Source organism: Cibotium barometz, chromosome 14 (assembly GCF_041138505.1).
Source record: "Cibotium barometz isolate CiBa-2024 chromosome 14, ASM4113850v1, whole genome shotgun sequence".
Lineage (NCBI taxonomy): Eukaryota > Viridiplantae > Streptophyta > Polypodiopsida > Cyatheales > Cibotiaceae > Cibotium > Cibotium barometz.
Genome location: NC_141059.1, coordinates 51,647,741 through 51,674,790, shown reverse-complemented (window position 1 = coordinate 51,674,790; position 27,050 = coordinate 51,647,741).

The following is a 27,050-nucleotide window of genomic DNA, read 5'->3' as shown; positions in this document are numbered from 1 at the left end:
CCCATTTCTCCACAGCCGCCCAGGTTCTCCCCTTCTCCTTTGAAGGGTCCTGGCGGGCTGAGTCCTATGAAGAGCCTTGCAAATATCAGGGTCAAGTTCATCATCTTCAGAGAGAGGGTCTGGCTGATGGCCACAGTTTTCTCGTCTCATGATTCTTCCAAAAATTATATATTATGAAAATTTTATTTTGATATCATCCACAAAATCCTAAGACTTAAGAGGTTCGGAAAACAATTTCTTAAACAAGACAATGATCTTATTGGAGATCTATGACATATGTCCGATAACAGATTTTTCTTTATCAGTTCGGTCCATAAACAATCACTTATACACAACAGGGAATTTTTCTCCAGAAAACATTTCTTTATTTATATAAAAGTTGCAATATGTACATAGAGCAGCTCGGCTTGAGAATTCAAAATCTCCTCGGGAGACGCATAAGACGACGGTATTGGGCCATAGCCATGGGCCATAGCCATGCCCTGATATAAACGTTCACTTACTGACAAGGGAGCTATTATCTTCTCCTTAATAGGAATAAAGCAACTAAGGAGTCTGTAGACTTGGCATGAAAGTCTGAAATTTCGAGGTGTTGAATGATATAGAATGACACCATGCACCATTTTCAGCTTTAACAGAATCATTGCCAATGAGAGTTTCTGCCTCAGCATTGCATGCTGGTCACACAAGAGGCGTGGACATACTGCCCCTGCAAACCACTTATGCTATCGTCTCTCCACTGGGTCAGGAAAATATAAATCCTCGAAATGGCGTGCGAGCCTTGCTCGGCTTGTTCGAGTTGAAGGGGAAGAGATGAGATGCTCAAAGGCGAACATAGTCATGTCTTGTGACTGGGTGAGGTCGAGAATACCAGATAAGTATGGAACTTCCATCTATAAAAACAATTTCTTTGATTAAAAATTCTTCATTAAAGAAGCTTACGGAATGAAAGTACATTATGAAAAATGCTTTTTTTGAGTTTTTATTTATCAATTTTTGAATTTGTTTATCCTTATTAGCTTTCAACAATGCTCTGATACAAATTGTGAGGTCCCCCTCCTGCTCCGAGGCTCCTGCCGGCGCGGCGGAAGCGGCATTGGCCTCCCGCACGGGGCGGGGTCCACACACTCGGGGCCTCGCCCGCGGATGTTCGGGATGAGAGGCTAGCCCTGGGGGCGGTCCCTCCGAGACTGGTGGGCCCGGAAGACTCCCCTCGTCGCCCGAAAGGCACGGGGATTCCGCCAAGAAGAGGAAAAATCTTCTAATTAGGAGATTACTCTAACGAGTCAAGTCTTGACTAAATTAAATTGATTTGACCGAACCTGAAGTCACATGGCCAGATCAAGAAGAGACTTGCACTTGGTCCATGGAATCACCGCTTTTTTCCTCATTTCCGATGATCCTGTTCCACAAAACAAGGTCTTCTTAGGATTGAAACTGATTAACGTAACTAATTGTATCTAGTTTTTTCTGAGGAATCCTGCGATCCGGCCCCATCGGGCCCATGGGTTAGCCAACCATCCGACCACTGAATTGGTGGGATTCCTTTATAAAGATTTGATTGGGTTTTTGCTCGGGTACCAAGAGGAAAAGAGTTCCAAGGCCCCCTCGTCGGCGATTCATGCAAAAATCAAATAGGCATACCACGTACACACCCAATATGAAATTGCCATTTATAATAGATTCGACTGGCTTTAAGACAATCCTTGAATAAAATCATAATATTTTCGATCATCATTTTCCAAAATTCCAAGTCCATTGTATTACAAAAATGCATCCTTTGAAGCCTCTGTTGAAGACTAGCTGGCCAACCAACGAGATCCAGTATCAAATTTTTGTTCCCAAAAACCTTTCCTTTTTGTCCCCATCAGATATCTTCCTCGACATATGCCTGGGTATCCTAGCCAACCGCGAGCTCGTGCATCGCTTGGTCAGAACCCTCTAGGATCCTCCTTAGGTGTACTAGCACTTCACTTAGGGACTGCTTCGTCGGTCCTCGCCCATCATACCGGAAGCGCACCATTTTAACTGTACCGAGGCTGGTCAAGTCCTCGACAGGCTTTGGCATGGGCGACATCCTTGACGACTCCCCGCTAGCTGTTCCAATGAACCTCCTCTTAGAAAAACATAAGCCAAATACTTCCTACAGCATTGTGGCGTAAAATAGTCCTTTGAATGAAAAACAGAATTTCCAATGTGAGATTCCAGCTTGAGATCGGTTCCAAAGACCCTTTTTCCAATAATTCCCAGTTTCATAATGAGGATCTTTGATCTCTCATGAGGGTAATCTACCTGATTTTATCCATTTATCTAACTAGATTCTTGGTGAGATTGGTCAGGGAAAAACTAGATTAGTTTCGGTAGTCTATTCTTTGGATTTAGTAACTGGAATTGGTCACGAAGTTTTTGTCTAATTCAGTTCGAGAGAAGGACAACAGGTTTACTATCCGACCTCACGTAGTCTAACTAAATTCATTCAGTTTAGTCCTCTTAGGATTCCTGTCAACTAAACATCTAGTTTTTGGGTAAATATCCATTTAGTGATTTTACCAATTCAAATATCCAAGATTTTCTTTTTCCCACATAAATTCTCAACCTTAATTCATTAGGTAGAATTATGATGGAAATTCATCTTTTGACATTAGAATTTCATTCAAATCCATCTTTTCTCAAATATCATGGAAATTCATCTTTTAACTAAAATATCAATACCTATTTTTTTGAATAAACTTGAAATCCTTCTTTTTCTCATTTCAATGAGTGCAATCCAATTATCATGGGAATTCCTCTTTTCCATAAATTAAATCTATTAAAACTTTTCTTAAATTACATAAAAATAACCATTAATTCCTTTAAGCTAAAAATTTCGCTTTTCTCATCTAAACAGTTGAATTCCAATATAGTGGGAATTCCTCTTTTATCATTTAAACTTGTCTATGCAAAAAGATAAATTTAACTAAATTTTTCTCTTAAAATTTAAATAAAAATCCCCATTAATTCCTTTGCACTATGAATTACACTATCTTCATTTAATTAATTGGATTCCAATATGGTGGGAATTCCTCTTTCATCATAAAAACTTATCTATACAAAAAAGAAAAATTTAACTATATTTTCTCTTAAAAAATCTTCATTAATTCCTTTTGCACTAGAAATTATACTTTCCTTATTTAAATATTTGAATTTCAATATGGTGGGAGTTGCTCTTTCATCATAAAAATTTATCTATACAAAAAGATAAATTTAACTAAAACCTTTCATAAAATATACATTATTTTAGCATTCCAATTTTTTTTTCTCTAAATCATTGGAATACATGGATTTCCAATGTCATAGGGATTACTTTTTTAACATAAAAATAAATTACTAGAAATTTCTCTTTTTCCTAATTTACTAATCATGCATAAACATAAAAATCAATTTCTCCATGATTACAATGAGAATCATTCAATTAATCTAGGATGATAATTCCTAGAATATGGTAGGAAGTCCTCTTTTCATATTATGAATTAAAATAATTTATGTGTTTATTTTACAGTAATTTTGCCATAGCTCCGTTGCTATTACTGATAATTCTCAGTTTAATTGAAAGAATGAAGTTTAATATTATTGATGTGATTATAATGACCACTAATTGGATTATTATCCAATTATGGATTGATTCATAATTTCTCTATGAAATAAATATCATAAAAGCATGAAAAAACCATTATTTTGGCCTCTAATTAGACAAGCATAGAAATTACTTTTGGATTAGAGAAATTCTTCATGAGAAGCTTCATTTGGATTGAGAATAGGTCATAGGAATGACCTTTCTTTTGGGGGGAGAGAGAGAAATGCTACCCTGGCTGTCTCCATTATTTCTAGCCTGGCAGCAAGAGCCATTTTGCTCCGCTCCTGTGATGTCAAAATATTCTTCCATGGCTTCCACCCATTTCTCCATAGCCGCCCAGGTTCTCCCCTTCTCCTTTGAAGGGTCCTGGCTGAGTCCTATGAAGAGCCTTGCGAATAGGGTCAAGTTCATCATCTTCAGAGAGGGTCTGGCTGACGGCCACGGTTTTCTCGTCTCATGATTTTGCCAAAAATTATATACTATGAAATTTTTATTTTGATATCGTCCACGAAATCATAAGACTTAAGAGGTTCAAAAAATAATTTCTAGCAAGACAATGATCTTATTGGAGATCTATGACATATGTCCGATATAACAGATTTTTCTTTATCAGTTCGGTCCATAAACAATCACTTATACATCAGGAAATTTTTCTCTAGAAAACATTTCTTTATTTATATAAAAGTTGCAATATGTACATAGAGCAGCTCGGCTCCAAAATTCAAAATCTCCTCTCGGGACACGCATAAGACGATGGTACTGGGCCATAGCCATGCCTTGATATAAACATTCACTTACTGACAAGGGAGCTATTATCTTCTCCTTAATAGGAATAAAGCAACTAAGGAGTCTGTAAACTTGGCATGAAAGTTTGAAATTCCGAGGTGTTGAATGATATAGAATGACACCATGCACCATTTTTTAGCTTTAACAGAATCATTGCCAATAAGAGGTTCTGCCTCAGCATTGCATGCCGGTCGCACAAGAGGCGTGGATATACTACCCTCCTGCAAACCACTTATGATATCGTCTCTCCATTGGGTCAGGAAAATATAAATCCTCGAAATGGCGTGCGAGCCTTGCTCAGCTTGTTCGAGTTGAAGGGGAAGAGATGAGATGCTCAAAGGCGAACACAGTCATGTCTTGTGACTGGGTGAGGTCGGGAATACCAGATAAGTATGGAACTTCCATCTATAAAAACAATTTCTTTGATTAAAAATTCTTCATTAAAGAAGCTTACGGAATGAAAGTACATTATGAAAAATGCTTTTTTTTGAGTTTTTATTTATCAATTTTTGATAAGAATTTGTTTATCCTTATTAGCTTTCAACAATGCTGTGATACCAAGTATGAGGTCCCCCGTCCGCTCCGGGGCTCCTGCTGCGGCGCGGCGGAAGCGGCGTTGGCCTCCTGCGCGGGGCGGGGTCCACACACTCGGGGCCTCGCCGCGGATGTTCGGGGGACGAGAGGCTAGCCCTGGGCGGCCTGTGGGGGTGGTCCCTCTGAGACCAGGCCCGGAAGTTCGGGACGAGAGGCTGGCCCTGGGGACGGTCCCTCCGAGACCAGGCCCGGAAGACTCCCCTCGCTGCCCGGAAGGCACGGGCGATTCCGCCAAGAAGGGGAAAAATCTTCTAATTAGGAGATTACTCTAACGAGTCAAGTCTTGACTAAATTAAATTGATCTGACCGAACCTGAAGTCACATGGTTAGATCAAGAAGAGACTTGCACTTGGTCCATGGAATCACCGCTTTTTTCCTCATTTCTGAGGCACAGCCAATGATCCCGTCCCACAAAACAAGGTCTTCTTAGGATTGAAACTGATTAACATAACTAATCGTATCTAGTTTTTTCTGAGGAATCCTCCGATCCGGCCCATGGGCTAGCCAACCACCGACCACTGAATTGTAGGACTCCTTTATAAAGATTTGATTAGGTTTTTGCCCGGGTACCAAGAGGAAAAGAGTTCCAAGGCCCCCTACCCGGTGATTCATGCAAAAATCAAATAGGCATACTACGTACACACCCAATATGAAATTGTGTTATAAATTGCCATTTATAATAGATTCGACTGGCTTTAAGACAATCCTTGAATAAAATCATAATATTTTCGATCATCATTTTCCAAAATTCCAAGTCCATTGTATTACAAAAATGCATCCTTTAAAGTCTCCGTTGAAGACTAGCTGGCCAACCAACGAGATCCAGTATCAAATTTTTGTTCCCAAAAACCTTTCCTTTTTGTCCATCAGATATCTTCCTCGACGTACGCCTGGGTGTCCTAGCAACCGCGAGCCCGTGCATCGCCTGGTCATAACCCTCTATAGGATCCTCCTTAGGTGTCCTAGCACTTCACTCAGGGACTGCTTCGTCCGTCTCCTCGCCCATCGTACCGAAAGCGCACCATTTTAACCGTACTGAGGCTGGTCAAGACCTCGGCAGGCTTTGCCCCGCGGGCGACATCCTTGATGACTCCCCGCCAGCTATTCCAATGAACCTCCTCTTAGAAAAACATAAGCCAAATGCTTCCTCTAGCATTCTGGCATAAAACAGTCCTTTGAATGAAAAACAGAGTTTCCAATGCAAGTGAGATTCCAATTTGAGATCGGTTCCCAAAGACCCTTTTTCCAATAATTCCCAGTTTCATAATACATGGATTTCCAATGTCATGGGGATTACTCTTTTAACATAAAAATAAATTACTAGAAATTCCTCTTTTTCCTAATTTACTAATCATGCATAAACATAAAAATCAATTTCTCCATGATTACACATTGAGAATCATTCAATTAATCTAGGATGATAATTCCTAGAATATGGTAGGAAGTCCTCTTTTCATATTATGAATGAAAATGTTTTATGTGCTTATTTTACAAAAATTTTACCATAGCTCCGCTGCTATTACTGATAATTCTCAATTTAATTGAAAGAATGAAGTTTAATATTATTGATGTGATTATAATGACCACTAATTGGATTATTATCCAATTATGGATTGATTCATAATTTCTCTATGAAATAAATATCATAAAAGCATTAAAAAGCTATTATTTTGGCCTCTCCAATTAGACAAGCATAGAAATTACTTTTGGATTAGAGAAATGCTTCATGAGAAGCTTCATTTGGATTGAGAATAGGTCATAGGAATGACCTTTCTTTGGGGGGGAGAGAGAGAAATGCTTAAAAACCATTAAAATTAAGCATAAATGGAAATTTATGTGTTTCTTTATTACAATTCATAAAAGAACTTCAATAGTAATCAAAAGCCATTCAAATTAAAGCTTCTCAAGCTTGAGAGGGGTTGAGAAGAGAAGCATTTGGAGTTTTAATAAGAAAAAGACAATAATCCACACTTTACCTTCTATTTTACTTGATTCTTTGATTACAGTAGAGGCTCCCAACCAATCAATTGGTTTGGTATCTTGTAGGAGTCACCAAGGAAGATTGAAGAGAGAGAGAGAAGCTCCAATCTCTTCAATTTTGTAGAGGATAATAGAAATTAAGCTTAGTTTAGAGTAATACTGGCATAGTTTAATTCACAGATAATAATACAAAGGAATGAGGGTCTATTTATAGGAGAGGGAGGCCACTAACTGAGTCCAACTGAGTTCTAGAATTTTCCAACTTCAGTTTGGCTGAATTTGGACAAGATTTGGACCAATTTGACTCTCTTTTTGATTTGGTTTGATTTAGGAGAGAGGAGAGATAAAAATATCCTATTATTTTTGAGTTTTAAACTCATCCAAGCATGTGAAGTAGGCACCTCCTTGAAGGTCTCCCTTTTCCTTACACGTGTCAAAAATGAATGATTACTCCAAAATATCTCTTTTTTTAAAATTAATACTTCATAATTCCTTTCTTTCTATAACTTTACCAGCACTTTTCTATCATCTTCTCCTTCCGGACTCTCTTTAAGAAGGCAATCTTGAGCTCATCAAATGTCTAGAAGAGATCCAAATCATATGACACATACCAATTAGTCACCTTACCATATTGCAAATAACTCTATTTTTTTGGGTTGGAGCTCTTATTGTGAGATCCCTGCCCCCTCTGCGCATCATCTTTGGAGTGCTGATGGCAGTGAAAGTAGCATCCTTGCATGTAGAGCAGAGCTTCCCACTCGGGGCCTTGCCCACGAATGTCCGAACAAGAGACTAATCCCTTGGTTCTTCCAAAACCAAACCCAGAAAAAACTTCCCTCGCCCAGAAAGCATAGGCGATTCCTCCAGGAAAATCTTCTAATGTAGTCAAGAGCCTTAACTATCCTTCATATTCTGACCGAACCCGCGGGTCACATGGCCAGTTCAAAGGAGGAACTTGCACTTAGTTCATAGAGACCAATGTTTTTTCCCCCATCAAAAGAGGCACAGCCATTGATTCTTTTCCATAGAACAAGAACTATCCCGTGACTTACATCAAATATCGTAACTTGAACATGATTATATTTTATTATAGGAATCCATCGATCCAACCTCTAACCCCATCCAATCCCATGGGTTAGCCAACCGCCCTAGCCAACCGCCCAACCACTGTATTGATAGGATCCATTATGAAATTTTGGTTATGTTTTGTCCCGAGTACTAGGGAAAAGAGTTCCCAGGCCCCCTAGCCGGCTCTCATGCAAAAATTAAATATACACACCACTTACGCACCCAATATGAAATTACCTTTTCTTAGATTCAACTATTTCCAAAATAGCATTGCAATAAAACCATGGTGTTTCCATCATATTCCTCAGTATTCTAGTTCTAGTTTCAATTTCCAACTTTTCCACTTTCCAACCATAAAATCCAAATTCCAGTCATTCCTTCCTCGACGTACCTATGGCATCATTGGCAACCAGAATGCTCACCACCTGGTCAGTCCCTCTAGGCTCACCTAGTACTTCACTCAGGGGCCTTTTCAATAGTTCCTAGCCCATAGTACCCTTGAGTATAATCTCATAAAATCCATATGGACTCTCTGTTGAAGATCAACTAGATCAACCAACAAGATCCATTTATCAAAAGAGCCATGAACTCATCCGTTGAAGACCACCAAGGCCAATCAACCAGATCCATGCCCGTGTTAAGAGAAAACAACTCCAACTCATTTTCTTCCTCATTGCATGCATGGGTATCCTGGGCGACTGAGAGCCCGAGCACTGTATGGTCAGAACCCTTTAGGCTCCTTCGCAGAGCAGGTGACCTAGAGCTTCACTCATAGGCTGCTTCCTTGGCCCCTCATCCACCGTACCGGAAGCTCACCATTTTAACTGAACCGAGGCGGAACCGAGGCTAGTCAAGACCTCGGCCGATCTTGCCACGCGAGACGTCCTTCTTTGACTCTCCGCAGCAGTAGCTGGCAACATTTTCACTTAGGTCCACGACCTCATTCCATAAGATAGTCAAAATGCTTCCCCCAGCATTCTTGATGAAAAACAATCTTTAAAAAACAGGTTTCACACACCAAACAAAAATCCTATCTTTCCATATCATTTCTCTTTATTTCACATCATTCCTTATGATTTCTCATCATCCTTATCATTCGACATTATTCCACATCTCATTCCACGTCATTCCACATCCATTCACATCTTTCCACATTCATTCACATCATCGCACATCATTTCCACATTCATTTACATCATCCCATATCAATCCACATTAATCCACACAACACTCATGTCAATCCACATCACTCCACACATTAATCCACATCACTCCACACATCAATCCATATCAATCATATTAATCCACATTACTCCCACACATCACTTCACATCATTCCACACATCACTACACACCACTTCTCATCACTCCACATCAACGAGGTTAAAAGTACAATTACTCTACTTTTTATACTAATAGAACTTTCTAAGTCTCTGCCATTACTTGGCTCAGTTAAGGGTAACTTTTATCCCAACTCAATTCAATTAAGTTTAAAATTTATTCTCTTCTGGACCCTCGGTCCTTTCAAGAATTCCAGATTCCTTTCCTCCCAGGGAATTTAGGAATAAGTTAGTCACAATTATTTACCTTCATCCAACTATGCATGTTTCTGGTTTTTTCATGGGGAATCCTTTTCCTTCAGAATATACCCAAGATTCTATTTTTTGAGAATCTAGATGTATACTTCATAATTCCTGAAGTTAAGTATGTTCGTTATTCCTCTTTTTGATTAGAAATTATCCATATTTTCTCGATGCATTCCTATGAATAGTTTCCCATTCTTTTCTCAAATTTTCCAAAATAAAATATGCTCAATGTTTCTCTTTTTGAATAAAAGATTTATGCACACGACCTCATGGGATTTACAACATCAATTATACCCATAATTCCTCTTTTTGATTAAAAATTTATCTATGTTTTCTCAATGCACCCCTATGAATATTTTCAAATTCTCTTCTCTATTTTTCCAAAATAAAATATCATGGAAATCCCTCTTTTAGCATAAAATATTTATGCACACCTACTAATCTAATTTTTTATCTAAATGAATTATATTCATAATCATTTCCATAATTCTCATAAATTGAATGAATCTAGAAAATTTGTGCATAACCTTCTTTATTTTTCTAGCAAATGAATAATGCTCAAAACTCCAGTTTTAGCATAAAATCTATTATGCATAAATTCATTTTCTAATTATATAAATTTTACCATAGCTTCCCCGTATTTTTTATGAAATGATAATGTTGAAAATTCCACTTTTAATATAAAATTTAATCTATGCATAAACTCATATTTTAATGACAAAAAGTTTGCCATAGCTTCCCCACATTTTCTATGAATTGAAAATACTCAAAGTTACACTTTTAGAATAAAATTTATTATGCATAAACCTTAATTTTCTAATGATAAAATTTTGCCATAACTACCCCACATTTTCTATGAATTGAGAATGTTCAAAATTACACTATTGACATAAAGATTAGTTTATGCATAAACCTAAGCTTAAACATAAACATTAATTCATCATAAATCAACAAAAGTATGGTTTTAAGAGGAAACCCATAAAATAAAAAGCTTCCCAAGCATGAGGGAGGTTTAGGAAGAAGATTAACATAAAAAAGAGAGCATAAACTTCATTATTTAGGCTTACCCTTGGTTTGCTTGATTCTTTACCTTGAAAAAATTGTGTAGCCCTTAAGGAAAAGGCTTTGATACCAAGGGAAAAGGGTAATCTTCAAGAGAAGAAGAGGTTTAGTGAAGCACCAAAGCTTCACAATGGAGGGCCAATGAAGAGGGAAGAGGAAAATACACTAAATTAAAAATTACACTAGCATAGAATTACTCTAAGATGAAAACACAAAGGAATAGGGGTCTATTTATAGGTGAGGGAGGCCACCAACCAAGTCCAAACACAAAGGAATAGGGGTCTATTTATAGGTGAGGGAGGCCACCAACCAAGTCGAACTAGAATCTAGAGGTTTCTAGCTTCAGTTTGATCCAATTTGGACAAGTTTTGGACCAGTTACGTCCACTTTTTTGATCTAGTTTGAAAGAGGTGAGAGGAGAGATAAAAAATCTCATTTTTTGATTAAAAAATTAGAGTAATGATAGAGATTCTAGGCGCCTCCTTCATGAGCTCCACTCACCCTCCTGAGGTATCAAAATTCCATTTTTAAACTAATAAATCTTCATTTTTTTAACTATTAATAAGTGCCGGTACTAGTAAACTATTCATCTTATGTGAGAATTTACTCGTTTTTGGTGGATTTTCTTTTATTCTTGCATTTTTCTTATTCCAACACTTGGATTGACCCCATTGGCCGTTTAAAACAGTCTTTGGACCTTAATCCATAATTTTCTGAAAAATGGATACCCTTAGGCTAAGGGTCCAATGCACATATTCAATTAATTTCTAATGCATATTGGAAAACTCTTTTTAAACTTCTCTTTTAGGGAAATTAATCTTAAATATAAAGGATAACTTTATATCCAAAAATATCTCAAAACTGTATTACCTCTCTCTAGAATATTTTCTCTCTCTAGGTCAAAAACAAGAGAAGACAATGTTTTCTTGCATTCTGAAATAGGAGATGATTACAGGGGACTCAGAGGAGAACTTATACATCTTTAAGGGGCTGAGGAGGATTCTTACATCCTACCCCACTTAAAAAACACGAGATGTCCTCATCCCGCAACATGGAGGATAATCTCTTACATCCCTTTCTTCTTTGCAAAAATTGTGTAGCCCTCAAGGAAAAGGCTTGGCCACCAAGGAAAAAGTGTAGTATTCAAGAGAAGAAGAGGTTTAGTGAAGCACCAAAGTTTCACAATGGAGGGCCAATGAAGAGGGAAGAGGAAAATACACTAAATTAAAAACTACACTAGCAATTACTCTAAAATGAAAATACAAAGGAATGAGGATCTATTTATAGGTGAGGGAGGCCACCAACCAAGTCCAGCTAGAATCTAGAGGTTTCCAGCTTCAGTTTGATCCAATTTGGACAAGTTTAGGACTAGTTAGGCCCACTTTTTTGATCTAGTTTGAAAGAGGTGAGAGGAGACATGAAAAATCTCAAATTTTTGATTAAAAAATTGGAGTAATGATGGAGATTCTATGCGCCTCCTTCATGAGCTCCACTCACCCTCGTGAGGTGTCAAAAGTCCATTTTTAAACTAATAAATCTCTATTTTTTTTACTATTAAGTCCTAGTCAACTCTTCATCTTATGTGAGAATTTACTCATTTTTGGTGGATTTTCTTTTATTCTTGCATTCTTGTTATTACAACACTTGGATTAACCCCATTGTCCCTTTAGAACACTCTTTGGACCTTAATCCATAATTTTTTGAACATGGGTACCCTTAGGCTAAGGGTCTAATGCACATATTCAATTAATTTCTAATGCATATTGGAAAACTCTTTTTAAACTTATGTTTCAAGGGAATTAATCTTAAATATAAAGCATAACTTTATATCCAAAAATATCTCAAAATTGTATTATCTCTCTCTAGAATATTATCTCTCTCTAGGTCAAAAACAAGGGAAAACAATGTTTTCTTACATTCTGAAATAGGGGATGATTACAAGGGAATGAGAGTAGAACTTATACATCTTTTAGGGGCTGATGAGGAACCTTACATCCTATCCATTTTAAGGAAGGAGAGATGTCCTCATCTCGCATGCCAGGATAATCTCTTACATCCCTTTCTTCTTCTATTACTTCCAGAGTTACTACTTTGGAAGTAGATGGCTGGTTTGGGAACTTCTCTCTTTGGCTTCCCCAAATCTGAGACTGAGATCTTGCATTACTTTGCATCGAAAGCTGAGGGTTGGTTTAGGGAGTCTACCTTTGGGGTTTCCCTGAGGGACCCTGATTACTTTGGAAGGTGTTGGAATCTAGGATCTTGGTCCTTGACTTCCTTGTCCTGAGAACCTTGATCCAAAGGAACTGGGAATTCCATGCTACAATGACCGTATCCTTGACAGTTAAAGCATTTAATTCCTTTGTTTAAGGGTGGAACTTTTGAAGTTGAGTTCGAGGGGATTGTGTTCCGAGGAAAAGGCCTTTCTTCCATTCTTAAGCTTCCCGTATCCTGGATTTAACTAGGACCTTTTTGTCTCTTAGGAGGCAGAAAGTTGGAATCACTTTTTGAGGTTAGGAATCTTTTGAAAGACGATGGTGTTGGCTTTGGCGGGACCCTGACAACAAAGGCCTTGGTGAAATCTTTCGCCCCATCCACACTACTTCAACCATAGAAACTGGCTTAGAATTTTTCACCAAGGTATCCAAGGGTTCATTTATTCCCCGAATGAACCTAGCTACATCTAGCGGTGGCAAGTATTTGAGGAGGAGAATGAATGCTTGGTGATATTACTCCATAGTTCGGCTTCCTTGAGTTAGCTCAGAAACTCGTTCATCTTTCTCCAAGAAGCCTGGAGGACAAAATCTCTTTCTGAGGTATGCTTTGAGATCATCCCACATCTGGGTGTTTTGATCTAAGCGGTTTATCTTACAGTGGTTCCTCCATGCTACTCTGGCTGTTTCTACCGATCTTCAGCCTAGCAAGAGCCACCTTACTCTTTTTGTTGTTGTAACCTGTGACATCGAAGTACTCCTCCATAGCTTTGATCCACTTCTCTACGGTTTCTCCAAAGTGCTCCCCTTCACCTTTGAAAGGTACACACACTGAGATCTATAATGAGCTTTACAAAAATTTGGGTCAAGCTCTTCCTCATCGAGTTGGGGGGTTAACATTTCTACCACGATGATTTCGATCCATGATCCTATCAATACGAAATTTCTTTGTTAAGTCCCTTTTTCCAACTTAACCAAGACACTCCGATGAAAAGACCACTTTATTTATAATTTAAATCCAAAAGGAATTGAACTTTAGATCCTGCGGGTCATATGGCCAGTTCAAAAGAGGAACTTATAATGGTTCATAGAGACCAACGCTTTTTTCCCATCAAAAGAGGCACAGTCGGTTGATTCTTTTCCATAGAACAAGAACTATCCCGTGATTTACTTCAACTATCATAACTTGAACACGATTGAATTTTATTATAGGAATCCATCGATCCAGCCTAACCCCATCCAATCCCATGGGTTAGCCAACTGCCCACCCAACCACTGTATTGATAGGATCCATTATGAAATTTTGGTTATGTTTTGTCCCGGGTACCAGGGAAAAGAGTTCCGAAGCCCCCTAGCTGGCTCTCATGCAAAAATTAAATAGACACACCACTTACCCACCCAATATGAAATTGCCTTTTCTTAGATTCAAGGATTTCTAAAACAACATTGCAATAAAGCCACGTTGTTTCCATCATATTCCTCAGTATTCTAGTTCCAATTTCAATTTCCAACTTTTCCACTTTCCAACCATAAAATACAAATTCCAGTCATTCCTTCCTCGGCATACCTATGGCATCATCGGCAACCAGAATGCTCAGCACCTGGTCAGTCCCTCTAGGCTCACCTAGTACTTTACTCAGGGGCCTTTTCAATAGTTCCAAGCCCATAGTACCCTAGACTTTAATCTCATAAAATCCATATGGACTCTCCGTTGAAGATCAGCTAGGTCAACCAACAAGAGCCATTTATCAAAAGAGCCATGAACTCATCCATTAAGACTAGCAAGGCTAACCAACCAGATCCATGTCCGTGTTCAGAAAAGAACTCCAGCTCATTTTCATCCTCTCGTCGCACGCGTGGGTATCCTGGGCGAGCACTGTATGGTCAGCACCCTCTAGGCTCCTTCGCAAAGCAGGTGACCTAGCGCTTCACTCATAGCCTGCTTCCTTGGCCCCTCATCCACCGTACCACCGGAAGCTCACCATTTTAACGAAATCGAGGCTGGTCAAGACCTCGGCCGATCTTGCCACGAGAGACGTCCTTCTTTGACTCTCCATCAGCTGTTGCAACATTTTCACTTAGGTCCCCACGACCTCATTCTAGAAGATAGTCAAAATGCTTCCCCCAGCATTTAAAATAATATTAAAAAAATAGTTTTCACACATGCAATTACAGTTTCCAAACAAAATTCCTATCTTTCCATATCATTCCTCATCATCCTTATCATTCAACATTATTCCACATCTTTCAATATCATTCCACATCTCATCCCATGTCATTCCACATCCATTCACATCTTCCCACATCATTCCCACATTCATTCACATCATCCCCATCATTTTCACATTCATTTACATCATCCCACATCATTTCCACATTCATTCACATCATCCCACATCATTTCCACATTCATTCACATCCTCCCACATTAATCCACATAACACCCACGTCACTCCACGTCACTCCACACATCATTCCATATCAACTGTATCAATCGACATCATCCCACACATCACTTCTCATCACCCCACATCATTCCACACAAGAACTTTCTAAGTCTCGACCATTACTTGGCTCAGTTAAGGGAAAAAAATTTTCCCGACTCAATTCAATTAAGTTTAAATTTTGTTCCCTTTTGGACCCTCGGTCCTTTCAAGAATTCCAGATTCCTTTCCTAGGGAATCTAGGAATAAGTCAGTCATCACAATTATTTACGTTCATCCAACTACACATGTTTCTGGTCTTTTTCTGGGAAATCCTTTTCCCGTTCAGAATGTACCCAAGATTCTATTTTTTGAGAATATAGACGTATACTTCATAATTCCAGAAGTTAAATATGTTCGTGATTCCTCTTTCAGATTAAAAATTATCCATGTTTTCTCGATGCATTCCTATGAATATTTTTCCATTCTTTTCTCAATTTTTTCAAAATAAAATATGCTCACTATTCCTCTTTTTGAATAAAAGATTTATGCATACGACCTCATGGGATTTACAAAATCAATTATACCCATAATTCCTCTTTCTGATTAAAAATTTATCTATGTTTTCTCGATGCACCCCTATGAATATTTTCACATTCTTTTCTCTATTTTTCCAAAATAAAATATCATGAAAATCCCTCTTTTAGCATAAAATATTTATGCACACCTACTAATCCAATTTTTAATGTTCTACATGCCATCAAATCCATTTTAATGAGCCTATTACTTGAGCCCATAAGTTGGACATTTTGAACACACTTGTTTGGTCTCTCTCAATGTGCTCTGACAAATTTTTGGGCCTGATAGTCATTGTCTTTGTCCATTTTCTTCAACTAAGTTATTGGCGATTAGTTATTCTCTTCCCGTTGAGTCCCTCAACCTATCAATAAGTTTTTGTGTTGGTGAGCTAGGATCAAGCATGTAGATTTTTTGCATTTTCTTGGACTTTCTTGATTTTTTGATCAAGAAATGGGCATGGTGATTGTGGGATGATGGAAATATCTTTGATTTTTGGTTTTTTCTAAGCTTTTGGGGTCTATGGGTCACTATGGACCAAAATCTGGGGTAGCCGCTCCAAATTTTAAAAAGTTTGGATCAAATTTGGGGAAACTTTTGTTAATCATGATTAACTTTCTTAATCCAAAATATTTTACCCTGTTTTCCCGAGCTTTCTTTGTGTGGGAAATCTTAGCCATTGCTTAGTTTGGAAGATTGGCCATGTACAAGCTTTGATTTGAGCTCTTCCTTGCTACAAATCGTCGTCGTTTTCTACCTATGGGGCTGTTGTGGCTGCACATGAATCCACCTTTTTCTTGGTGTTTTGGAGCTTGGAAGTCAAGCTTAAGCTAGCTTAAGCTTCAACTAAGCTTAGGCAAGCTTAAAGCTTAGACATTAGGCATTATGGATCATGGATCAATGGTGTTCTTCTGCTATGTTTTCTCCCACATACGGGTGGTCTGGCTGCATTGAATGACCACCATTGAAGCTTCTCCACATACCAATTGAAGCCTCCAATGCTACACAAGTGATTGGTGTCTTGCAATGATAGAATGATTTGTCTTAATCTTTAATTTTAGTACCTTGAAAGCTTCCATTTCCACCATTTGAAGATTCCATAGCTACATCAAGAGTATGAGGCATTGCAATGTTGGATAGCTCTTCAAGATCTTCACTTTTCTCTCATTTTCATGGTGTTTTTATCCTAATGGTGAGTGCTTGCAATCCATGGGGCTGATTTTCATGTATCTTTTCCATGATTTTGCATCAAGAAAGCAAGATATTGGTTATCCCCTTCACCATTAGTTTGATATTTCATCACAAGGGCAAGGTTGGAAACACTTTGGATTCCTATTGATCAAAGATTCACCTCATTGATGCTTCAATGGTGTTTCTTGATTGATTGAGGGATTTGTTATAGCCTTAGATGCCTTGCACATGCGTATGAAGTTTATGGATGATTACACTTACATCTATATGATTTTGTGAAACCATCCTAATGAATCTACTCAAGATTCATGCCATTTGGTTACATGCTCCAATAAATGGAATGGAAGAGGTTGAATGCATTATGTGGTATCCTTGAAGACTATAATGCAATGAGAACATAGCCTATGGTTGTTTTCTTTGAATACTAACCACTTGGAGCGAAACCTTGTGAGCCTCTTGATTGGAATTAAACTCTTGTTTATGAATGGCTATGGCATGCAACTATAAGTGCCAATTGTAAGTGAATTCATATACACTTTCAAGTTCATGCTATACAACTCACACACACTTGTATTCACATTTCAATTCCTAGTAATTAAGTGATGTGTGAGGGTACCTTGGAATTTGGAGGAGAGGCCGGGGGTAGTATGTCTTGAATTCGCCTTGCCGTGAGTGCCTTGGAAAAGCGGTAAGGTGGAGGATTAAGTACTGGTGGTGAAGACATAGCCACAACTTGTGCCTAGTTTCAACTGAGGTACATGGGTGGGAAGAGTTTGGTTGGGAAATTGGCAAGCTTCAACGCTCTACATCGACTTCCAAGTGCCTATTAAGGATGCATTTTGTTGGGCAAGGATTTGGAAAGCATGGGATATAGTGTTGCAATTGGTTTTCAAACAAGTTTATATTGAGATTTGGTTGCAAAAACAAAGGAGATGTTGCCACAATTTGGTCAAAATCCATGCATGAGTGCAACCTGTAACCCTAATTTACTACACAATTGACAAAGCTGATTTGAAGGGGTATACATAGCTTGAAAGCTTGTACTAAGGGCTACAATTCAAGATATCAAGCACTTAATTCCGATAACGATTGCTTGTCTAATCGGAAGATTCTACAGAAAGGTTAAAATGGGGCCCAGTCAAAAACAACACTTCATATTGGAAAAGTGAGCATGAGGCTAGGTTCCCCATACCCTAAGCTTCCTATCTAGTCTTAAACCTCACCACTCAGACACCCAAGCTATCTGCTACACGCATTTTTTCAGTGGATACCTTGAATTGCAGAAATTAGGGTTTCTAGATTGAACCAATTTTGACATCATAGTTGGATAGAATGCTCTTTCCTCATTTTGGCAAGCGAAAGACTTCAAGAATCAAACTCCATTTTCTTGGTCAAATTGGCAAATTATTGATCGATTGACTTTTTAAAGAAGTAAAAAGTAGAGAGTACTTGTGCATTAACCTTGGTCAAAGTAATCATACACGGGAGTTCTACACATCATTGCCTCTCTATAGAGCTAAAGAACTTGTAAATCAGAGTTTGGGAAAACTTTTAAAAGTCTTTTGAGCATTTGAGATGATGCCGAAGGCCAAACTCAAGAAGGAGAACTACAAGGAAGCTCTTGAGTACAAAGCAGGCACATCAGGAAGCAAGACAAGAAACAAACTAGGTTGCTCAAGGAACTTTGCAAAGAAGAAATTGGTGGCAACACCAATGAAGGGATGCATCAAGAGGTAAATGTTTCACAAATACCTAAAGAAGGTAGGGACATGAACATGAATATGAATAACATGTTTAATCTCATGCAAACTATGATTGAAAGGATGGACCAAAGATTTTAGTTCATGGGGGACAAGTTTGACTCTATGAGCAAGGAGTTTCATGATGGGATCACAAGCTGCTTGAGACAAGATGCGGATAAAAGCAAAGAAGCTTACGATGGACCTATGTTGCATCCATATGCACCAAACACTTTTCCACCAATGGGACCACAATCTTATGGATCTTTCGCGGGACCTTCACATGCAAATTGCATACTCCTCAAGCTAGTATGCACCATGTTGATGGGAATCATGGGAAAGGACAAGATGCCTCTATCATTGATGCATCAAGGTGGAACAAGTATGCCTGATATGCCTATGCATGGTCCTATGAATGGGGCCAAGAATATGAACACAATGATGCACTTCATGTTAAGCATGATTGATAGAATGGACCAAAATTTCCAATGCATAGTGGACAAGTCCAATGCTTTAATCAAGAAGAATCATTGTGGATTATCTATCTTGGAAAGAAGAACTTGGTAAAGGCCATAGAACTTATGGTGAACCAACGTTACGTGTTTATGCACCACACACATTTCAAGCCTTTTGTGGGTTTAACACATACAAATACATTACATGCTCTTCAAGCTAGTATGTATTATAATAATCAAAGTCATGGACATGCTTGGAAAGGGGAACTTACCTCCACATTCAATGCAACAAGGTAGGGCAAATGTATTTGGTATTCCTAAGTATCAAGTTGATACATATGGATCAAGTATTCTTATATATAGTTCTTCTTCAATACATATGTGCAATCAAAGATACCCTTTACCCTTCTCTATCAATGAGCCACATTGTCAAACACTCTTCTCTTCAAAAGGAGTGATTGGAGAAAGGTAATGCACAATGTTTGATGGTGAAGTGAAGCCAAGATAAGGAGGAGCAATGTATGTGAATCGTTGGTGTCGAGTCTTGGTTTTCCTATTGCTTTGAGTGGGGATAGAAGACCTATTATACACTCAATGTTGCTAGATTTGGGCTTTGCCAAAAGCAATGGAGGATCTCCGTTCACTTTTACATTTGACCAATGTATGGAGTGTGACTATGTGGGCCTTTATGCACACATTTTGGGTGTTGAATTGGAGGGCATGCTTGCTGCAATTTTCGGATAGTAAGAAGATGAAGATACTTTGTTGCTAAATCTTTCTTGACAAGTCACCAATGTGTCCATGATCAAAGGGGATACGCAAGTTGAAAATGGTTATGATTGGGTAGCTTTCATAAGTGCTTTGATCGCGGAATTTTCAGCTCATGACATGATGCCACAAGTTTGTGAGAGCATGGTCATTTCAGATGAGTACTTTGTTGGTGTGACGAATGGGATGATGACTCATTTATTGGTGATACACATGATGACTATGCTTTGTATGATCATGCATTGGGTGATGCATTGAGTGGCTCATGGAAGGTTCATGAAAATGCATTGTACAATCCATTTTTGAGTCCGGATTGGAAGACATATGATTGTCAATTATTTGACTATGAAGGATTAGAGGATGTGGATCATGATGTAAATAACGAAGAATCTTCTCATGAGATTGTTCACATATGTATTGATGATTTTGGTGGTTGATGTTGATGATCATGGTACTACCGTTCATCATGAGGATGAGGATGTCTACGAAGATGCGGATGATGGTAGCCTTAACAATGAAGATATTCATTATGAGGATGTATGTTCTATGCTTTGTAGTCGAGATCTTCAAGGGGATTTTGAGGATGACAATAAAGTTCATACAGACATGGAGTTTGAGGTGTGCATTTTTCAGATTTTGTGGATGCTAGAGTGATTCTATGGCTTATGGGATTGGGGCATTCACTTTCAGATGCATTCCTTGTCATATGAGATGCATGGTGTAAGGTTATGTGGCACGCCATGGTTTTGGTGTATTGCCTTTGGATGGAGGAAATACTCTTACACATGGTATATTAAATTTATGTTCTAGATTGATGGATATACCGGTATGCTTTCCTTTCGACCCCGGTATATGTGGTGACCAAGGTGTGTGGGTTGGAAATTATAGTAGCTATCCATTTGATCCGGCTAGCTACTTATGCTTGAGGAGGCTTGATTGTTGGTCTCTTGGTTTGCCTTTTGATCCGAGAGGTCAAAGTTTTTGATAGGTTATCCTTTGGCTACCTTTGAGGAATCAATTGGTGCATAAAAACAGTGATTATGGGTTGCTAAAATTTTTAAAAATCACTATTTGGGCAGCTCTATGCCTTTTGTTTTTGGATGCAACATGTGTGGAAGCTTCATGAAGTGCATATGCTATTATGGGTACATGATATGGCTTGATTTGAAGGCATTATGGGCAGTTTACAGCCATACATATGTCTTTTTGGCTCCAACATACATGGCTCACGCATGAGCATGCTACTTGACATGAGTCCTTGTTGGTATACTTCATCTATGCAAGTTTGTACATGTATACCTAAGGTTTCGAGGACGAAACCTCTTGGGTGGGGATGGTTTATAACAAAGTAAAAAGGTACTCAAGTTAATTTGGGCCCAAGGCCTAGGGATGAAGGGGATGTGAAAGGGGCCAAGGGTTAAGACTAGGCTTGGGCATGCCCATGGACATTAATAAGTGTAGTGTGAAAGGGGGGCCTAGTATATAAGTGAATATGGGCCAATGTTATGGAAACCTTTTGATAATCAAGAATACACAAGTCTCTTACTTTCTCTTCTTGCTCTAAACCTAGGCTAATCATCCTAATCTAGGCTAATTCAAGGCTAATTAGGCTAAATCTAGGTTAATCTAGTTGCCACTTTCTTTCAACCAAAAACGCTAATGGCTAATGGCTAAGTTCAAGAAATGATTATTAGGAAGGACATAAATTAAGGAATAAAAAAGCTAATTGGCTAAGTTCAAGGAATGACTATTAGGAAGGACATGAATGATGTTATTTAGGAACAAAAAAGCTAAGAATGACATCTAAATAGAAATAAACATGTCCATGTAAATAAGTACAAAGCTAGGAATGACATCTAAATAGAAATAAACAGCTTATCTTCATCCTCTTACCATCTGCATTGACGCCTACCCTTCATAGTCTTCCCATCTGCATTAACACCTATCTTCAAAGTTATCGAAAAAAATGTGGCATAAAGAGCCTTAAAAAATGTGGCATAAAGAACCTAAAAAATTGTGTAATTCTTCTTTTTACAACTCCTCAATTTGAGCTAAAAAATGAGAAAGCTACGGATTCACGATGCTTTAATTAGGCCTAGGAATAAGATGTTTTGGAAATCTTTGTAAAACCTACAAACAATGAGATGTATTTGATGTCATAAAACACCCATCTAGGTGCCTAGAAATGTGAAGGCAAGATACGACCCTCTTAAAAGATAGGCTTGGACCTTGCTTATTTCTCTCAAAATAATTAGTGCACAATATCCTCAAATACCCAAAACAAATCAAAATTCTTAAAAAATATTAGAAAAGGCAATACACAAGGTTGAAAAATATAAACAAAGGTGAGGAAGGGATCTCACAATCCTAGTTTATTATACTAACCGGTGGTTATTTTGGCAAAAATCCTCAAAAGAATTAGTGAAAATAGCCTTAAATGCAAAAAACCAAAATTCTTAAAAATATTAGTAAAGAAAATACATTAGGATAAAAATTACAAACAAAGGTGAGATCGGAATCTCACACTACTAGTGGCTTTATTATACTAATCAACGGTTATTATGGCAAAGCTGAATTGTAAATTCATTAGCTATAGGGAATCTAGGGTTGCACTCATTAGCATGGAGTACACAACACATGTGCTGCTCTCATAGAGAGTAGCCATGTAAACATGGAAATACTACCATGAATTAACCATAGAAGCATAAGCTCTAAGAAATGACATAATAGTCAAAAGATTATAAAGTGTCATAAAAGGGTACAATAGTCCTAGGGCTATTTCTTTTTAAAGTCCCAAGGCCCACATGCCCTAACACCACATGTGTAAATGCCCCTAAGGCCCATAGGCCCATCCCCCATGTGCATATGCATTTTAAAATCCCTTTGTTACAAACAATTTCCTCCTATAATGATTTCATCCTCGAAATCAAATGGTGGTCATGCATAAAAGACACATATAGAAGGCTATATACAAAAGCCAAAATCATGACTAAGTATCAATGTCGTAGAAAATAGATGCCAAAAAACATAAGTTGCGCGATGAAAAAGATCTCCCCCTGGGTCGAATGGAAAGGAAGGTGGTATGGTGTTGAAGATGAGATCAATAATGTACCCACTTGATTAAATGGGAATCTTCACCAAGCAAACTCCAAAAGAATGGCCCTCTAATCACTTGCATCAAATGGTAAATATGGGCGACTAATGCCGATGATGAGACCAATGTTGACGATGAGGTCAATAATGTACCCACTTGATTAAATGGGAATCTTCACCAAGCAAACTCCAAAAGAATGGCCCTCTAATCACTTGCATCAAATGGTAAATATGGGCGACTAATGCCGATGATGAGACCAATGTTGACGATGAGGCTAGCCCCGGTCAAATTGCATCTCACTTTTAAGCATTTTAACTATAGTAAATAAAATTTGAACCATTGTTTCTTAATAATAAGCCATAAAATAAAGTTTTTATATTTTTCATAAAAATATCCACCAATTCGTAAAAAAATGATGATTTTGCTCTTTGCTATCTCCCTCTTTCTCGATTTTGGTAATAACTTTCTCTCTCTTTCTTCTTAATTAGTCCCAAAATGCCTAGAATCAGCTTTTACATCTGTTTCACACACACACAATTAGGCGTTCCATCCTCTTCTTTGCGCCAGGTTCTCCTTTAGGCCAATTTCTCTTCTCTCCTTCCATTCAAGCATTTACTAATCCCCTTAAGCAATGCTAAGGATATTTTTTAGAGCCAAAATCCCAAAAGGCATGATGTATATCTCATGGAGGCAAGCCAAGAAGATGGTTGATTTTTTCCTTCTTTCTTCCTTCGATCCCAACAACCACCACTCCCCCAACCACATCCATTTATTCATTTAATAAATCTTGAAATTGTAAACTTTTTAATCAAACCTTTGCCCTATGGCTTTTTAACCTCACCAATTTCTCACCATCACCATAATTAAAATGCTCCAAGTTGTCCAGGGGTAAGAGAGGAGATGCACGGGTGTCTAAGGTATGACAAGAGAGAGGTAGAGGGCTCTCAAGGGTAGGAGAGGAGAGGTGCAAGGGGAAAATTTGGGAGGCAAAGGCAGAAGGTGAAGGGGTCAAGGAAAAGGAGAGGAGAGGCATAGGGATGGGAGGCACATGGCTGGGTGGTGGTGAGAGTGTAGAGGTGGAGGTGGAAGGCACAATGGTTAGTGGAGGAGAGGCAGAGGTGGGAGGCACAGGGGCAGGGAATATGGTCGTTGTTGTCGAGACCATATCCAAAGGGAATATGGTCACATTGACCATATTCTGCTTCCACATATCAACACTTGCCACACTTTATGTACCTGAGAATCCATCTAGTCACATCCAAGTGTGGTTGCTTGCATACACATCTAAGCGTGGTTGCTTGCATACACATACTCACAAGTCCAATAACATAGCTCAAGTTTGGCCTAGTAATGGTCATATAGATCAAACTACCCACTATGCACTTGTACATAGTGGGATCCTCCAAAATCTCACCTATATTTGCAAAAATCCTTGTGTTCTATTCCAATGGCACTTAAGTAGGCTTATGGCTTGTCATACATGTCCAAGCCAAGCCATACTACCTCTGTAAACAACAAAATGCCATGAGGTGATCTCATCACCTCTTGCCATATCCAAGTGTGGATGCGAAACATACTCATAAGTCTAAGAACATAGCTCAACTTTGGCCTAGTAATGATCATATACCACTATGCACCTATATGTAGTGGGGTCCTCAAAAAACTCACCTAAATCTGTGAAAAGCTTTGTGTTCTACTCCAATGCATTGAAATAGCCTGACAGCTTGTCATAAAACATGTCCAAGCCAAGCCATATTGCCTCTGCAAGAATAAAATGCTATGAGGTGATCTCATCACCTCTATACCCAAGAAATACCCCAGCTTACCTAAATCCTTTATCTATAAGTTCTTCTTCAAAAGCATCTTGCATTATGTATGTCAGCATTACTATTGCCCAACGTAATCAAGTCATCCACATAAATGACTAATAGCATGATCCCTCTATCTTTATTTTTTTACATAAAAAGAAAAATCTACATTGAATATTGGAAATCTAATGGTAAGATACTCCTCCATCTTGTTTGACCATGCTCTAGGTGCTTGCCTCAAGCCATCCAAGGCTTTGCGTAACTTGCACACAAAATCTCATTGTTTGTGCAGCACTGCTTTATTTTGCACAATGAGTGGTTGAAAGCTCAAGGATGCAGTGTCAAGCAACATTGGGTGTGGTCTGATGTGTTGCTTCACAATTCAAATCAAGGCGCCCTTTCTATTTTGTAGCCCGATACTTCAATATGACAGGTATTGAGATGATGCACAGTTTCTTCGCATCCGGCCATGGGAAGGGCGAGCACGATGGGGCTGGTGCGGTGCTCAAAAGAGCTCTAAGACAATATTAGATAATTTGGGAAAAATCTCATACTTTGGGAATTACCTTTTCAACATAGTTTTGACCATATCTTGAGCATATTAACTCCAAATTTTTTGGACATTATAGATTTAAATCCTACTCTTCAAGATCTTTCCAATGATATGTCACATGATGGGGTTTTGACAAAAGCTTGGATAGGCTCACCATGATCCCATTTTTCAAATGGGAATGGGATTTTTCCCAAATTATCTAATATGGTGTTCTCTCACACAGGAGCAGCTGAAATCTGACGGCGGATGTTACACAACGCTTCAAGTGTGGTGGCATTCCTCAACGCAACCCTCAGGAAAGAATGTCCATTAATAGGGAAGAAAGTTGATCGTAGATTCTGGGAGGTCAAGCTCGGTGATGTAGACAGAGATAGAGAGTGGGATTGCATGCGGATCAAAGGGTCTCGATCCTTCCACTGTGTCAATGACTACAGTCAATCAGATATGCATGGGCTACGGTGCAGACCATTGTCCTGCTTTTGCCATGCGTGCATGAAAGGCCAATGGAGGAGATGTGTAAACAAGGACCACGTTGAGAGGTGGCAGTACTTGCGAATACAACCGACTGTCAATGTTCAAAACGATGGAGAAGCATCCAATGATGATGAGTTACCAGGAGCCCCCATGTATTCTAGCCACCATGATGACCTAAGTGATGCCTTGATGGTTGGCCAGAACTTCACAGTGAATGCAGAAGAGCCAGGTGTGCAGACTTCTACATCTTAAAGTGCACTAAAACCAAGCGCTTGACCATCAAATCTGAAAGGGATAAATGGCGTAACCGTATTCAAAAGAACTCATTTGTCATTGAGGGACTCTTCTATGACAAGGTAAATGGCCAAGATGACACCTACGTTCTTTTGGATGACAAGCACCCTGCTTTCATCTACTCCCACCTGCTGCGATGCATCAGGCTTTCCGATGTGCTCGGTAGAAGGTGAGCCTAATGTATATGAATTGTCAAATGATGTATTTGAACAAATCTATAATAGCATGCCCCCAGAGGAGAACTTGTAAGTTATAACTTTCAAGCTAGCACAATGCATCCTCCTAAGAAGCACTATTTTGCACGTTCAACTCTTTGACAGCACTTTCAGTAGTAGACAAGCACTTTAAGACCACTTGACAAGCACTTCTAGTACCTACACAAGCACTTCTAGGATCTACACAAGCACTTTCAGATTAAAAGCACTTTAAGTACCTAGACAAGCACTTTAAGTACCTAGACAAGCACTTTAAGTAACTAGACAAGCACTTTCAGACCACTTGACCAGCACTTCCCAAACAATTGAAGTACCTACACAAGCACTTGACAAGCACTTGGAGGCCACATGGTAAGCACCTGCTAGGTACTTTTAGTACCTAGACAAGCATTCCAGACCACTTGACAAGCGCTTTAAGCACCTTGAAAAACACTTTCAGATTACCTAACCAGCAGTTAGCCAGCACTTTCTAGTACCTAGACAAGCACATGTTTAGTACTTTCAGACCACTTGAGAAATTCTTGTCAAGCACTTCAGTACCTGGACAAGCACTTTTAGTAT